General features: G+C 45.8%; 1 long non-coding RNA gene across 1 annotated transcript; it reads left to right on the top strand.

Annotated features, from left to right (window-relative positions):
- Positions 1-947: 947 nt before the first annotated feature.
- Positions 948-6,382, top strand: LOC120382979. The gene is made up of 3 exons (XR_005588305.1): positions 948-1,045; positions 5,507-5,574; positions 6,119-6,382. It is a non-coding gene; the product is annotated as an uncharacterized LOC120382979 (long non-coding RNA).
- The last annotated feature ends 661 nt before the right edge of the window (positions 6,383-7,043 follow it).

The raw sequence follows: 7,043 nt of genomic DNA, 5'->3' as shown, positions 1-7,043 counted from the left end.
CAACACCTGTTTAACTGATTAGTCTAGAGCCAGCTGCACGGAAATCCAGAATGAGAATGACTAGTGAGAAGCATGCTGGTCTCTGAGCTGGTTAGACTGGATGCTTTCATCTTTGTCCCTCCTTGAAATACCAGTCTTTGTTTATATAAAAGTTAAGCATTTGCTAAGGGAATCCAGGTAGGTGCTTTGTGATTCTGCAGCACACAACAATGGTGATCTAGCCCCTTCCCACCCTGGAGCTGACAGTCTGCATAAGATGCCTCGAAATCAAACAAAGGGTTCTTGCACATTAAGTATTAAGGTGGAGAGTCTGTAGAAGGAAAAAGCTTAAATTTAAACAGGTAAAAACCACAAGGGGAGGGGGAAAGCTAAACCAGACACACCTCGCAAATAAAGAGTGCTCCTAGCCTAGTGGTGCGGTGGCTGAGTGGTTAAGGTGCTTGACTACAATTCTGAAGAGTGTGGGTTTGCATCTCACACTGACAGGCCACCTCCAGTTCAGCAAGCTGCAAACTGGGTACCTGCTCCATTGGGTTGCGGCAGTCAAATGTGGGCAGATGTGATGCTGGCCACATCACTCCCTTGCATACCATTGGCTAGGAAATCCATGTGCTTTAATTGCATCAGCCTGATGAGCCATTGGCTCTGGGGAACTTTGATACCTCAGTGGAGATCAGCAACTGGGCCAAAACTGCCTGTTAAACTCTGCTTGGGCTCTCTGGAAATCCATCAGACTAGGTATCCTTCAGGATCTGCAACTTCTCTTCTCTTGGTTTTCATTCCTACGGATATCTGTATGGAAACAGTGTCTCTTAGGAGTTCATTTGCTCCTCCAGCTTAGGTCAGAATCCTCTGTGCTTGACATCAAAAGTGGTTTCTCTGACGCTGGTGATGATGTCACAAGCAGAGGGAATTTGCCTAAACAAAGATATTATTTCCATGTGAATGTCCCAGAGAAGAACAAACCAGGGAAGAGAGGCGGGTGGAAAAGAGGAGAGAGGAACATGATTATCTCACAACAGAGCAATGTTATGGTTTCCATGAGGTACCTGCTGTAAAAAGGGTTTAGTGCAGGGGTAGGCAACCTATGGCATGGGTGCCGAAGGCAGCACGCGAGCTGATTTTCAGTGGCACTCACACTGCCTGGGTCCTGGCCACCGGTCCGGGGGGCTCTGCATTTTAATTTAATTTTAAATGAAGCTTCTTAAACGTTTTAAAAACCTTATTTACTTTACATACAACAATAGTTTAGTTATATATTATAGACTTAGAGAAAGAGACCTTCTAAAAATGTTAAAATGTATGACTGGCACGCAAAACCTTAAATTAGACTTGGCCCAGCACTTCTGAAAGGTTGCCGACCCCTGGTTTAGTGAGTCTGTAATGGCTGGATATCACTGGCACTTGAAACACCGTGATGGGTGCCCTGGAATAGAGAGATCAGACATCCCTAATTCCCTGCAAGGCTGGGAACACCCTGGAGAGGGATACCTGAGAAAAGTCCTGGAGCTGGACAGTGCATAGCAGATAATTTAGCTTTAGGCAGGGGAAGTTTGTGCGAAAACCCAAGGATTTTGGTTTTAAAAAGGAAAGAGATGCTTGTCCTAGAGTGAGTGGAAGGGTCCCTCCAATTCAATGGAAGCTTAGTCTGAAGTGTTCAGTGACAAAGGGCTGGGCTGGGGGGTTGTTCCATGGAAAGCTTCTAGACCATCTCTTTTCAGTTCTCATTTTGTCGTGAGTACATATGCCCTGGTCAGCTATTTTTAGGCTGTCGTTTGCTGTTCTGGTTTCCCCAGGGGATGCTGAGCAGGTTCTGGGAACTCCAGCTGTCTCTCAGGCAGTGAGCGAGATACCTCATTTCCTGGGGTCTCCTCATCTGCTAATTTTACACTCACCCCAATTCTGCCCCTTCCAGCACTGAAAGCAATCACAGAGGTCCCCCCAACAATCAATCTCCCCATACCTCCCCCTCCTGCTGCAGCACTAGGGCTCTGGAAATGGGCAAGACTAACTCCTCCAGCCATGCCACTGTTAGAGGACCTGATGTGGACCCCAGATTGGGTGTGCCTGCCCCTGCTCCAGCAGATGACTTCAGGATATAACCTGAAATAGACCTGGAACTTTGGGTGAAGAGGAACTCAGTTAACTGCTGGGATTTTTGCTACATTCCTGGTAGTTTTGTTGTTTGCTCCATCTTTAGAAACAGATGTAAAAACGGAGGTTTTCAGTTGGATTCTTCTCTTGTTGCAGTAGATGGAGCAGGCAATCAAGCCAGGCTTTTCCCCATTCCTTTTCACTCCCTCTCCTGCTCCAAGGACCACACCATGCTGAACATTTGCAAGAGCAGACCGATGAACTCAGGAAAACTAATGTTAGGACTTCAATAGAGGCCTTTGGTGCACTTCTGTCGCAGCATCGATCAGGGGAAGAATTTTCTCAGTAGAACATCAATATTCCCCCAGTTAGACTCAGTCAAATCTTGTCGGTGGAAAATAACTCCAACTCCAACCCATTAGCTGAGAGCCCTCAGGCAGATTTGTAAAGAAGCCACCCTACAAGAGTGGGGGACTTTCGTTGTATGCAGTGATCTTTGGCCTTCACTAATGAGTGATAAACCACACTAACTTTGAGATGGGTGAGCAGAACCAAACCTCAGACAGCTAGTGGCATGTAACGAACCCTCCAGGGGGGGTGTCTCCTGGTTTCATAAGAATGGCCATATTGGGTAAGACCAATGGTCCCTTTAGCCTAGAAGCCTGTTTTCCAACAGCTGCCAGGTGCTTCAGAGGGAATGAATAGAACAGGGCACTTTATCGAGCGATCCATCCCGTCAGCCAGTTCTAGCTTCTGGCAGTCAGAGGTTTAGGTTCACATAGAGCATTAGGTTGCATCCATAACTACCCTGGCTAATAGCAATTGATGGAGCTAGCCTCCATGCATTTCCAGGTGCAGATCCTCACACTTCAAGAAACTAGCACTGGAGAAGGTATTTGTTTCCTGTTTTTTTTGTTTTGTTTTGCCAAATGTTCAAAGTGACTAGTTTGTACTACACACTAAATGGAAACACTCTGTCTTGTCTCATATATTGTCCAATAGTTTAGGATTCCCCAGCTAGAGGCAGCCAACCTTGAACTCCTTCTGAGCTCTTAGGCATTGTGGGTGGTGTTCTGTGCCACTGGAAAGGTAATTACCCTTGAATCTGTGATAAGGTCTAATATTTGACCTATGACCATGATACCATGAGATATTAATCTTCTCCTAGCAACCAACAGCCAGACAAGTAAAAAGGAACAGCTTTTGTAGATTTGTCAGAATTTCCATAATTTACAAAGATAAACTCACTGAGCAGAATATTTTGATTTGCAACTGATTATTTTGATGTATTGACTGTGGCAGTCAAGAAATGCTCTAGGTGAATGCACAATTTCAGATAAACACAACTTTTTCACATAGCCGTGCCTCAGAAAGGGTAGCTCCATTGCATCGATTAGAGTTGGGCTTTTGTTACTTGAAAATTGCCAACTATTCTTTTCAGACAGCATAAAAGGAAGGAAACAAAGTTGTGCCACAGAAGGCGATCCTGTTCCTGGAGTTGCCTGGGATTGGGGTTTCTAATAGTGTAGTTAACACATTCCCCAATCCTAGAGACAGAACCAATCATCCCCTTGCTGCTCAGCTTCTCTGCCTCTTGGACTGTGTGGAGAACTGATGGGGACATGATCAAATCGTGCTGCATTACAATTATTCCAGTGCCTCCTGGCATGACCTTTTACTGCTTGTTCATTTGGATTAATGTGAGTGAAGAGAATGGGCATTTGTGCCTTTGCTGCACCATGCCTCTGCTCTCAGGCCATGCCGTGTCACTCCAGAGGCAAAGTGTGGCATTAGATTTGTCCAGGGACTCTGCAGCTTTGGAAGAGTGAAGAGGCACTGTGCCTTTAATCACTAAATCGCTGTGATGGAGCTGATTAGCAGGTGCTGTGAGCATGATCTCACTAGCAAACAAGTGCAGGAAAGGAGAGAAAGGCAGCTATGCAGAGACTCTCTAATGCTTCCTGTACATCCTGCATGTCACCACGGATGAGAACGGAACTAGGTGCCTTGTGGTACAGCAGCTCTCCCAGGTGAGAAAGGGTGAGATGGCTGTCAGAGTGGGAACCTTGCAGAATTAGCCAGAGCCAGGAAACATCTCACTTTGCCCGAGCCACAAGAAGTTGCCCTGAGCCGTCCCCAGCCGGAAATCACTCTTTGCAGGTCTTATATTGTGGTGTTTAGAAATAGCAGAGCAGGATGGAATAAGCAGAAAGGGGGAAGGGTCTCTCTTCAACACGCCTCAGCAGCATACCTCTGCAATGGCCCATGGTTGGGCCACTGCTGCGTTAGGACCATAAAAGGCAAGAGGTGGGGGAGGGACTGGCGCTAAGCTAAGGTCCTGAAATACAACATGTAGAACAAGAGGAGTTACTGATAGAGGACATCTAGTGGAGTTTAATAGCAACTGCATCAATCTGCCCAAGAGCAGGTTTAGAGAGACAAGGTGGGTGAGGCAATATCTTTTACTGGACCAACTCCCAGTGGTGGGAGAGACAAGGGGCACAGAGCTCTTCCTCAGGGCCTGGGACCTGTCAGCACGAAAGCTGGTCTCTCTCACTGCCAGGAATTCGTCTAATAAAAGATAGGGCCTGCCTCACCCACCTTGTGTCTCTAATATCCAGGGACTGACATGGCTACAACAACACTGCATACATGCCCAGCACTCCACAAAGCTGTTGTTCATCATGGAAACAGCCTGGTTGTTAAAGAGTAAACTTAAATCAGAAGGATACTGTGCCCAAGTGTGGTGTCGTTCAGCCAAGGATCTCAAAGCACTTTGCAAGTATTATATAAGCCTCCCTCTTGTCCCTGAGGCAGGAGGGGGTGTGCACTGTTATTCCCATTTTACAGAGGGGAAAGCAGAGGTACAGAGCACTTATGTGACTTGCCCAGAAATCACACTTAAAGGAAGTCACAAAGCTAGGAAGAGAACCCAGCTTCCCTGACGCAGTTCCCTGCACTTGTCCCACTTCCACATCCCAGGCTTACACAGGTGAGGCCAGAGTGATAGCAAGATGCCAAACCCATGACCTACTGTGAGGAAATAGCTAGTGTGTGCATGCAGCAGAGCACAACAACTGGAATCTAACTGGAGTTCACTAAAGCACTCTCATTTCTCAAAGTAATTCAGATTGGCTTGAGGAGGGGCCCTGTCATGGAAGGGCTGTTACAAAGGGAAATGGGTATTCAACACTACTAAGTATTGATTTGGGAGAGTTGGCTGTTGAGAAGCTGTATGGATCAGCATTACCTTTATAGAAAAGTCCTACACAATTTAACAGAAGATGATAAACCTTAGTATAGGTTCTTTTACCCATCCTCTGGCATTAGAGAATTACATACCTTCAATAGAATTCTACAAAATAGTTTAAAAAAATATGGACAGGATCTCATTCTCTACTGAACTCTGTAGGATCCTGTTACATTTCCAAAGAAGGCAATTGGATTAATTTCTTGTATGTTCTACAGGACCCATAAAAGGTAGGCCTGCTCTCATTTAATATCTTCACTGGTATGGGAGTGGTCTCATACAGCACACTATGGATATTGTCTGCTGGTACTCAATTGGTATTTGTTGCAAACACCAAAATAGAAATAACAGAAAGATAACCTGGGAAAGAAATAACAAAATGGGCTGCAGTCTGGGAAAATGCTTTTAATCCATGTGGGGAGAATAATCTGAAATTCAAAAACTGATTGGGAAGGAGAAATGTAGGGAGCAGGAAATGGAATGGCTGTGAAAGATAAAGGCAGGGGTTTGGAGGGTGATATGTTTGTAGATACTATGGGGATGAGCATGGTGCACATGCTTACAAATCACAGATATTAATTAGGTGCTGCCGTAAGACAAATAAAAGGCCCAGACTAGGTCAGGGCTTCAGTCTGTATGGACACATCCTGCCTTATCTAAAAGACAGAAAAGAAACCAAAAGGCAGTACAATTTTGGGCTGAAGAGACGGGAAGGAATAGTCCCTGGGCATGTGGCTTTGGTTTAACCTCCTGGATTGTGGTGCTCTTTTCTAGGTGTCCAAAGACCCGAAAGATATTGACAAACTGGAGAGAATCCAGAAAAGAGCAACAGAGATGAGTAGATACATGTGATTTATGGGGAAAGCTCTGACTAGCTACATTCCTATTGCTTGGCTAGCTGATGACTAAGGATGGGGATTGGGGAAATGAGAGTAGTCTAAAAGTATGTGAGGAAGAACAACTGCAGGGAAGAAAAGGAATTCTTTAGGGTGGTGCAGGGGTGGGTACCAGTAGGCGCAATGGGATTAAAATTCAGGCTGAACATGAGGAAAAGCTTCCTGTTGGTGCAGTGAATCAGGCTATCTCCTCCAAAAGCAGGGTGGGAAACCCATTGCCTGGGACATTTTTAATGGGCCTGACAAAAGACTAGAAAGTGTTCTTTAGGAAGTGATCCTGCCCTAGCCCAAGGAGAGAGACCCCAATCAGAGTCATTTCCCATCTCTCACGTCTATGGGTCTATGAACTGTACCTGACACCAGTTCCCCGTCCAAATGAGTAGTTACTTTTACAAACTATTTGCCTTATTCTCTGGGACCCAGCCTGAACATCGCACGCTGGACATATCCAATGAACATTGGGTACTAATCTGTATACCTACAGGGCCTCCTAACTCTTCATTTTGAGTGCCCTGTTTTTTGGCAATGGAAATGTTTAATATCCCAAGGAGGCACTAAAACCAATTACAGCAGTTTTAGATCTGGGCCTAAACAAGCAAATGGCGTCCTCGTAAACTGCTCCCTGCCAGTATCTAACATCTCCCGGGCCCAGATGAGCAGGTGAATTCATCTTTCTGCCTGTGCCAGCTCAGCCTTTCCTGCCTCCGCTGAGGGCTCAGGGCTGATTCATCTCTTTCCTGGGCTTCTGCTTACGCAGTGTCACACTGTTTACGTCGCTGCCCGAATGGCCAGCCTGCTAAATT

Source organism: Mauremys reevesii, linkage group 15 (assembly GCF_016161935.1).
Source record: "Mauremys reevesii isolate NIE-2019 linkage group 15, ASM1616193v1, whole genome shotgun sequence".
Lineage (NCBI taxonomy): Eukaryota > Metazoa > Chordata > Testudines > Geoemydidae > Mauremys > Mauremys reevesii.
The sequence above is the reverse complement of the archived record's forward strand: the minus strand, read 5'-3'. Positions and strand labels throughout refer to the sequence as shown.